This window comes from Palaemon carinicauda, chromosome 7 (genome assembly GCF_036898095.1).
Source record: "Palaemon carinicauda isolate YSFRI2023 chromosome 7, ASM3689809v2, whole genome shotgun sequence".
NCBI classification, from domain to species: domain Eukaryota; kingdom Metazoa; phylum Arthropoda; class Malacostraca; order Decapoda; family Palaemonidae; genus Palaemon; species Palaemon carinicauda.
Genome location: NC_090731.1, coordinates 13,556,314 through 13,567,447, shown reverse-complemented (window position 1 = coordinate 13,567,447; position 11,134 = coordinate 13,556,314).

Genomic DNA, 11,134 nt, shown 5'->3' with positions numbered 1-11,134 from the left:
TAGAAACGCATACCTCAGCCGCAGCGGCTTATTTCTTGACCTCTTGCTCGACCTTTACCTTGACTTTAACATACATTATTTAGAGTGAATTTTCACACACTCAAATACAAACCAAGTTTGAAGTCTTTGTGACAACGATGTCCAAACTTATGGCTGATTACGTGAATTTTACAAAAAAAAAAAAACTATTGAACTTGAGCGTGACTCGAACCCCATTCCAGCGACTGTTAGCCATGGACGTTTCCAATAGGCCACCACAAATTCCAAATGCCTCATTTGACAATCAAGGGGAAACGTTTGATCTTTTCTTCTGGTGGCATCTCAACAACGGCCTCATCTCGGCACTCCCCAACTTCTGGCCACATCTCAACACCCCTCCCCCTCATCTCGGCACCCCCCCCCCCAACTTCTGGCCACATCTCAACACCCCTCCCCTCATCTCGGCACCCCCCCAACTTCTGGCCACATCTCAACACCCCTCCCCCTCATCTCGGCACCCCCCCCCCCCAACTTCTGGCCATATCTCAACCCCCTTCCCCCTCATCTCGGCACCCAGCCCCCCCCCCCCCATCTGGGCACCCCACCCAATCGAACTAACGAGACTGCGCACCCCAGTAAGTCCCCCCAGTTGAACTTCACGGAAATCGAACTGGGATCAAAATGTCGATATCATTTAAAAAGACATTACTGGTAATGAAACTTTTGTCGCAATATCATTAACGAGGCTGACCTAATGAACTCGCCTAAGTAAAAGGGGAATCGGTTAATGGATCATTACGCTAAATGATAATCTTATTATTGGCGAAGACTTTTATTCGATGATATGCTAATGACCCAATCATTTCACGAATTGGTTTTGATCATCTTTTTATCCGATGAATTAATCGATGGTCTTATCTTTCCAGGAGATTTCAGGTTCAATATTTGCACATAAAATTGCAAATATATGAAAGGACAAATGTACTTAACACAAGGATTCTTTTGTATGGAATATCAAACTATACTCAATTTTTTTTAGCGAGGCAGATTTGTACAGACTCGCAGCGGTGGCCTTTTAACTTGGAAGAGTTTCCTGATCGCCGATTGGTTGGACAAGATAATTCTAACCAATCCGCGATCAGGAAACTTTCCGCGCTAAAAGGTCACCGCTGCAAGTCGGTACAAATCTGCCTCGCTACAAAAAATTGACTATAGTGATTGTGTTTACTAAACTGGTCTTTTCTGTATTCTCTAGAGGAAGAAATACGTACGCAGAATGATTTTGTATTTAACGAAAACCCAAATTTGATGCATTTGTTAGCCAAGTCTGTAATGGTGTTTCCTCGAGTGTGAGTATGTTTCGAGTGTGTGTTTCCGAGTTTAGGATCAAAGGCGGTATATTTTGATCTCATTTTGTTTACAATTTGGTCATTTAAATGATTGATTCATCTTTGATTTCCTTAATGATAAATTCCAGCGGAACAGACAGAATAGATAACTCCTATAATGGTCTGCAAATTTAGAGTGCCTTATTCCGAACAACGAAGTGGTACAGTTGGCTTCATTAATTCCGGTACGCTCATTTGGGAAGCCAAGGAGATACCAGCGTACCGGAATTAATGAAGTCAACTGGTGAAGTCAAGCAGTAATATTACTTGTATTACACCCGGTCGTCGTCTAGCCCGAGGAGTCTAACGCTCCTTTTCACCACTTCCCTATATCACCAGGTTTAAAGGTTTAAAAGCCACTCATGAATGTCGGAGGCAAGGGACAGTGACACTGCCCTACCGAGCAGGACAGTGCCCTAGAGACTGACCATATATACATATGATTAGCGGCCAAGCACCCTCTCCACTAAAGCTATGACCAAGGAGGGCCAGGCAATGGCTGCTGATGACTCAGCAGATAGACCTATAGGCTCCCCCAAAGCCCCCATCCTTAGCTCACAAGGATGGTAAGGATGTAGCAACCAAAGGAACTAACGAGTTTTAAGCGGGAGTCGGAGTTTAACGCTCCTCTTCACCGCTTTCCTATATAAGTAGGTTTAAAGGTTTAAAGGCCACTCATGAATGTCGGAGGCAAGGGACAGTGACATTGCCCTATCGAGCGGGACAATGCCCTAGAGACTGACCATATATACATATGATTAGCGGCCAAGCACCTCTCCACTCAAGCTATGACCAAGGAGGGCCAGACAATGGCTGCTGATGACTCAGCAGATAGACCTATAGGCTCCCCTAAAGCCCCCCAACCTTAGCTCACAAGGATAGTGAGGATGCAGCGACCAAAGGAACTAACGAGTTTTGAGCGGGAGTCAGACCCCATTCTGGTATTCACCAGTCAGGAACGTTACCACATCGGCCACCAGGTATATAGAAAGCAGGGTTGCCAGGTTTTCTAAATGAGAAAAGGCCAACTTCTAATCAACCGCAGGTTTAAAAGGCCAACCCATTAGTAGGAGGAGGCCAAAAATTATAGCATTTAAGGCCAAGCAATTTAAAAAAAGGCCAAATGTGAGTTTTTTGGCCTAAAAAAAGCCAACTTGACAATCCTGATAGAAAGTTCCTTTGCCCTAGCTCCTGTACGGTACTTAAAGTCTTCAGATTCGGGACTTACCACCTGGACAGGGATATCAGGTTGGCCTTTTTCAGGACAAAAACCTCAAATTTGGCCTTTAGCAATATCGTGAAAAAAGGTTGACCTTTAATGCCACAATTTTTGGCCTTTTTCTACTAATGAGTTAGCCTATTAAAGCTGCAGTTGATTAGAAGTTGGCCTTTTCTCATTTAGAAAACCTGGCGACCTTGCTCCTGGACTCTTTCACCTCGTCGTTGTTTTCTAATAATGTTAACACACTAATAACGCCGATAATTATGGCCTAAGTTATTTTAGAAATAAGAACACGACGATAATTCCACGCCGATAATTATGGCCTTAGTTATTTTTAGAAATGAGGAAACGATGATAATTCCACGCCAATGCTTGTTTTCAATTAACATGTAAGGAATTAATAGATAATTTTGTTGAAAATTCTGAAATGTTCCAACAAGTATATAGAAACGCAAGATGTTTTTTTTTTGAAACAGCTTCACAAGTTGTTTCTGTTGGCCTGTTTTTTTCTTTTCTTCTGTTGGGAAAAAAACGCTATATTGACATAATCGTGAATACCACGGCAGTTCTATTGGTGTTTTCCATTTATTGGTATTCAACCCCACAAAATATGTCGAATTTGGCCTTTGAACTTTAATTATCAGCCTTTTTTTAAAGATACTGTCTTGATCTGGTTAGCTGATGAATGGACATGCTAACACAAACTAATTAATATAAATGATACGATGGCATGCACGCGCACACTATTATTATTATTATTATTATTATTATTATTATTATTATTATTAAATGCTAAGCTACAACCCTAGTTGGAAAAGCAGGATGCTATAAGCCCAGGGGTCCCAACATGGAAAATAGCACAGTGAGGAAAGGAAACAAGGAAGAATAAAATATTTTAAGAACAGCAAAACTATTGAAATAAATATTTCCTATATAAACTATAAAAACTTTAACAAAACAAGAGGAAGAGAAATTAAATAGAACAGTGTGCCTGAGTGTACCCTCAAGCAAGAGAACTCTAACCCAAGACAGTGGAACACCATGGTGCAGAGGCTATGGCACTACCCAAGACTAGAGAACAATTATTTTAATCAATTACTAGTAATGATACGCAAAATCAGCTTAAATCCACATATTAGAAATTAGATTTATATACTCTTTTCCTCCTGAAGATATAATGATTCAGTTAATGTTTTCATAAAATTGTGATATCTTTCACATAGCCTCATCATAACAGATACCATAAATCATGAATTCAACAAATATCATGAGCGTCATTAAAGGATTACAATCATTTTAAGCAAAAGACCTGAAAGTATCATTGAAATGAAATGGCCAAACCAGAGCTGGATAATGATGTCTCAGTGGCCATAGAGTCAAAATAGCCATGAGACCTTTTGCCATTTCTGAATTTTAATTTGGTTTTCTTTGTTATTTCTATAGATGCTTATAGAAATGTATGTTTCATCTGCCATTTCATTGGCTTATCCATTACTTTGATAATTCATAACTTTCTGAGCAGTTTAATTGTTCGTCTGTGTATTGTTATTGTTATTGTTATTATTATTGTTGTTGTTGTTGAAGCTCCTTGGTTTATATCATCCTGCTTTTCCAACTAGGGTTGTACCATAGCAAGTAACAACAACAACAACAACAATAATAATAATAATAATGATAATAATAATAATAATAATAATAACAATAATAATAATAACAATAATAATAATAATAATAATAATAATAAAGTAAATTTAGAGGGAACAAGAAAATTAATAGAATATAAACGAGTAATGTCTGTTCAAAGGATTTTCCCCCCACAAAAAACACATTTCGTTATATATACAAACCCTTATTATTGTAGTCTAAACCTGAACAGATACAAAGATACAGAGTAAATTCCTAACACATCTATTCCAAACCCTGTTTATTTCTTCCATTGATTCTCGAGTTAAAAAAAATGAAGAAGAGAAACATCAACAAAGGAATGTGGGAGGAGGAAGGACATTAGAAATGACACGAGGAGAGTTAAAAGGACTTTAAAGGAGTTTATTAGGGGAGCCGAGGAGATTACCGAGAGTAGGATGTTAAGGGATACTGTAGGGATAAATTCAATAGGGAATGTGGAACAGGGAAATCCTATTGAGCCAGACAAGGGGGAAGGGGAAGGATGACCTTAGGTTGTTGAGGAAATAGATAGGGTGATTAGGTCAAGCTTTTGAATAGGATTATGGGAAATAAAAAAATGGTTTACAGATAAAAAGAAAATGAGAAAGATAATGAAATTGTTTATGATTAATAATAATAATAATAATAATAATAATAATAATAATAATAATAATAATAATAATAATAATAATAATAATAATAATAATAATAAATTATCATTATTATTATTATTATTATTAATAATTAAAGCTTTTAGAAAATGCTGGCAAAGAAAGAATTTTTTTGAGTAGGATTATGGGAAATAAATAAAAAAAGGTTTACAAATAAAAAGAAAATGCAAGGGAAAAAATGAGAAAGATATAATGAAATATTGTTTATAGAATGTATCAGCTTTGAGAAAAAATTGGCAAAGAACATTTTTTTGAATAGGATTATGGGAAATAGGAAAAAAAATTACAGATAAAAAAAATGGAAAAAAAAATGCGAGAAACTGAGGAAGATAAAGCAGGATAAAACATAATTAACGAGAAAGATATATAGAAATAAATTCTATATAGAAGGCACGAACTTTGAGAAAAAATTTGCAAAGAAATAAATTAACACACGCAAATAAAATACAAACAAAACAAAAGCGGTCTCGATGTCCTCTGGAGATAGGTTTAAATATCAAACACCAATATAGAATTGCTAGTGTACAGTATTATAAAGTGTACAGTATTAAAAAGTGTACAGTATTAAAAAGTGTACAGTATTAAGAAAAGTAGAAAGAGAAAGATAGTATTGGTGAGGGTAAACAAAATAGAGGGGGAATGTAGAATAAAGGAAGTGTGAAGAAAATGTTACGATATTATCTTGAATAAAAAACAAAACTAAATCGACTAGAATTTTTGATATGTAATTGAAAATAAAAATAATCAATATATTTGCAAGGGGATTTACAGTTAAATTAGCAGGTGTAGATGGATTTAACCCTGGAGTTAAAGATTAAATGTAGATGGAATAGTTCGAAACGAGAAAGAAAATAAAAAGGAAGTCGAGACAAAGTAAAACAATAAATAAAAGAATAATATTCGCAGGAATTGTTAAAAAACCCGAAGTTTACAAAGATTAAATGTAGATGAAATAGTGATAGATAATAAAAAAAAAAAATCACAGGTCTTGTTAAAAATCCTGGAGTTTACAAAGATTAAATGGAGATAAAATAGTTCGAAACGAGAAAGAAAAAAAAGGAACGAGAGACGAAATAAACTGATAAATAATAATAATAAAAAAAATTCACAGGTCATGATAAAAATCCTGGAGTTTATAAAGGTTAAATGCAGATGAAATAGTTCGAAACGAGAAAGAAAAAAAAAGGAAGTAGAGACAAAATGAACTGATAGATAATAAAAAGAAAAATCGCATGAATTGTTAAAAAACCTGGAATTTACAAAAATTAAATGCAGATGAAATAGTTCAAAACGAGAAAGATAAAAAATAGGAAATTGAAACAAAGTGAACTGATGAATTAAGAAAAAAAAAAAAAAAAACTATTCCCATGAATTGTTAATACAAGTATCGTTGAATATATGGAATCTTAATTTATTTAGTTTAAATCTTACCTGATCTTTTCTATTTCACACCCCGTTTATCTCCGCTATTAATTCTCAGGACATAATAAATGAAATGAAAACAAGGGGAAAAAGAATGGAAGAGGAAAGACAATAGAAATGAGATGAGATGAGAATTTAAATGAGGTTATTAGGGAAGCAAATGAGATAATTACAAGTAGAATGTTTAATGATATTTTAGATATGTATCTAATATGGAAATGAACAGACAAGATTTATAACAGCTATTGCATCCGTTTATCATTATCACAATCACTATCACTATTACTATTACTATTGTTATTACTATTGTTATTGTTTTGGTATTGTTGTTATTGTTATTGTTATTTTTATTATAATTATTATTATCATCATCATTATTATTACTATTAGCTAAGCGACAACCCTAGTTGGAAAAGCAGGGTGCTATAAGCCCAATGGTTCCAGGAGGGAAAAATAGCTCAGTGAGGAAAGTAGGTAAGGAAGTAAATAAATTACAAGAACAATGAACAAATAAAATAATTAAAATAACATATATTAAGAACAGCAACAACATTAAAATAGAACTTTCATAAATAAACTATAATAAAGAAGACTTATGTCTGCCTGTTGGGTTCCTAAAACAAAGTTATAATGTCTTACCAATAAGGAATACCATAATCTATCTGAATCACTGGAAAAGGAAATTTAAAGATCAGTTGTTGATTATAATCAGACGTTTAACTTGAATAACTTTAACCCCCAATGGACGTACTGGTACGTTTCATAAAACTCATCTCTTTACCCTCAATGGACGTACTGGTACGTTTCATAAAACTCATCCCTTTACCCCCAATGGACGTACTGGTACGTTTCACAAAACTCATCCCTTTACCCCCCATGGACGTACTGGTACATCCTTGCAAAAAATTTATATTTAAATTTTTTTTGCATATTTTTGATAACTTTATGAGTAACTTCAGGCATTTTCCAAGAGAATGAGACCAACCTGACCTCTCTATGACAAAAATTAAGGCTGTTAGAGCTATTTAAAAAATATATACTGCAAAATGTGCTTGAAAAAAAAGACGCCTGGGGGTTAAGGGTTGGAAAGTTCCAAATAGCCTGGGGGTAAAAGGGATAATTATAGACCATGACAGTAACCATATAAAAAAGAAGCGACTGAAATAATGAGTTACTGAGGGCGATTCATAAAGATATATCGCGTTAGATTATAGAGTTCTAACTTATAGAGAGATAAAATCGTCAAATAAGACACATTTTCTATTTCTTTTGCAGATGTAATATTTTGCATTAGCATTACTAGTCGCATATCAGGGTTGAGTAAATATTAATCTCTTTAATATCGGTAATGTCGGAGGATCAAAGGGTGAGCAGACATTTAGTGTCCCCCTGGCAGTTGGGCTTAGCTCTTTGAAGCCCAAGGTGGGGTTGGGGTATTAGGATGGGATTGGTGCTCTGGTTGGCCGGGGGGGTGGGGGTGGGGGGGGGGGGGCTAGGGGGTTCATCTCCCTCACATCTTCCCCCGAAATTCACGGTCCTTAAATAGCTTAATGTAGAAAGGGTTGAATTAAGAAGCGTATTTGCTCAAGAAATTAATAGAGCGAAAATAGTACATTCTTGAATGTTTCGAAAAAGGAAAGGTGATCGATTAACAGATATCAAGTGAAATTAAAGATTTAAAGGCCGCTCATGAATGGCAGTGGCAAGGGATAGTGACATTGCCCTGGCTAGCAGAACAATGCCCTAGAGTCTCGCCATATATATTTCTGATTAGCTCCCAAAGTCCCTCTCTACCTAAACTGAGACCAGGGAGGGCCAGGGAATGTCTGCTATTGACTCAAGGTTAATGAAGGGGAAGATACTACAAGATACTAACGAGTTTGAGCGCGACTCGAACCTCATTCAGGCAAATCGACAGTCAGGGACGTTTCCAATGGGCCACCACCACCCATCATGAATTGATAACCTATGTAGGAAATGACATTATTATTATTATTATTATTATTATTATTATTATTATTATTATTTGCTAAGCTACAACCCTAGTTGGAAAAGCAGGATACTATCAGCCCGGGGGACTCAACAGGGAAAATAGCCCAGTGAGGAAAGGAAACAGGAAAAATAAAATATTTCAATAAAAGCAACAACATTGAAATATATATTTTCTATATAAACTATAAAAAATTTAACAAAACAAGTGGAGTGTCCTTCTAGAAGAGCTGTTTACCATAGCTAAAGTGTCTCTTCTACCCTTACCAAGAGGAAAGTGGCCACTGAACAATTACACTGCAGTACTTAACCCCTTGATAGAAGAATTGAAATAAAACGAAGGTTATGTATCCAGGGGTGTAAACGGTTCTCTTACAAAGAAAACAAATATTCTGATTATTTTGGAATACGAGCGGCCGTGCATTCAAGATTTCTAAAGAAGATCATATGTAATGAATGCCTCATGAACCTTGGCAAATTAGTTAAGATTTTGTAGTATCGTAGACCAGGTCAATATCTAATCTCTTTCCAATATAATTCTATTCTAACAGGTGAGAAAGAAGTTAAAAGGATCGAGGATAGCTATAAATTGAAAAATTAATATTTTTGTAAATATTTTTTAAACATTTTTACAAGGACAATACTATGAATATTTTTATAATTCCGAATATATTTTGTAATAAACCAAGATAATTTCACCAACACAGGAAAATCTACCAACAGTACCACTAGCTCCATTACTGCAATTAGTCTAACTGTTCACAAAGCACACTGCGATCGACAAAATGAAGGAAACTTTATACTTAAATACATTAAGACAGTAGTTTTAGCCTAGTAAATGATCATAACTAAGGTCTCAATGTCACTCCATCTGATTTTGAGCCAAGATTTCACATTTTGCCTCAATCGTTATTAACAACATCCGACGGCTTTTAGTGAAAAAAAAAATGGTTGCAAGTACTATGTCAGCTGACGGAAAGAGCCAAATAGTCTTCCCATAAAGAATTTATACGTTCAGAGCAACTGTCATTATTGTGGATTCCTTTGTATGTATTACTCTTACTCATCCCCCTAAAATTTCCCTATGTCGTGATTGATCGATGTGGAAAGAAAGCAGATGATGTCAATTTGTCTATAAATCAGTAATTCATTCCCTATAGGTAGAGCCTACAAAACCCCCATTAAGGCAGAAAAAGAAGAATTGATATTTGTCCGATATCTAATACGTATATATATATATATATATATATATATATATATATATATATATATATATATATATATGTATGTATATATGTATATACATACATATATGTATATATATATATATATATATATATAGTTTATATATATATGTATATATATAGTATTTGACCCATTTGTTTTCTTTCACCCTCATTTTAGAGGAAAAAAAAAAGAATCGTGGATCAAGTTACGGAGAAACACTGAATGCAAGTGTAACGAACATGTTGACGGAAAGATTGACGTACCAAAATTATAGAATAAGATCCCATCAGCCTGCGATGTCAAAGTAAGCCTAATGGTACGATGAAATTTTCTCTTAATTTGTTAAATCATATATATGCAATTTGTTATATATAGGGTAGCCATGGGGCCTGAGAGGCCATTCAGCATCCAAGCGCAACTGGAGGAAAATTTTCAGTTGCATTATCAATTAGAAGTTAGATGATGTTGGACAGCAAGATGAGAGACAGAAAGTAAGAACAAAGGTACAGTTGGACATAAAGCAATTGCATCTTGGTGCAGAAGAAATATTGTAAAACGTTAAGTATTGCCTTAACATTGCCTGGCCCTCCCTGGGCCTAACTTGTGTGGAGACGGGGTTTGGACCAGGATCATACGCATATATGGTCAGTCTCAAGGGCATTGTCCTGCTAGGGCATTTGTCACTGTCCCTTGCCTCTGCCATTAATGAGCGGCCTTTAAACCTTCAGTAGACCTCGATTTTAATGGTATTCTAAATTTATTTCTATTGATCGTCCCTGATGATGAGGGGTAGATAGAGATGGTTTGGGCATGCACTTCGCACTCCCCAAGAGATATTTGGTCACCAAACGTTCAGCTCGACCCCACAAGGCACTATAAGAGTTGGAAGACCCCAGGCCTACATGGCTGAGGACTATGAAGCGCGAAGGAGGAGATGAATGGAGAAGTATTGAATTAAAAGCTCAAGATAGAGACGACTGGCGAAATCTAACCGAGGCCCTTTGCGTCAATGGGCGTAAGAGGAGATGATGATAATGATGATGATGATGATCCCTTTGTACTAAGCTTGGTTAAAACATTGGACCTTGACTGACACAGACAGACAGACAAGCAGACGTACAGTACGAAAGTTCTTCTCGCTTCATACAGTATGAAATACTTTTTTTTTTGTTCTAATGATGTCCCGAATCCTATCAACAATGTAAAATGGATTACAATGAAAAATTAAGTATAGCAAAGACAGTGACTGACAGACAATCATGCTATCTGACATATCAGATTGACAGAAGAACAGACAGTCAGAACAGAAAAACGCAGGAAAAAACTTTTAGTTGATAAGTATAGATTTCCTAAAGTATCACGTGCAAAGTATAATCTTTTTACAGGAAAAATCATAGTGTGATTATCTATTAGGTTTTTATTACTAAAATAGCTTTTAATTGTTATTTCCTAAAATAAATTTTTCTTGCCCTCGTATCGGGTTGACGGAGAGTAATGTAGCTAGTGAAAGGCAATTGAAGTTCACGATGATTGTTGTTATGTTTTTTATTGTTATTTCGTCTCTTGTTTAA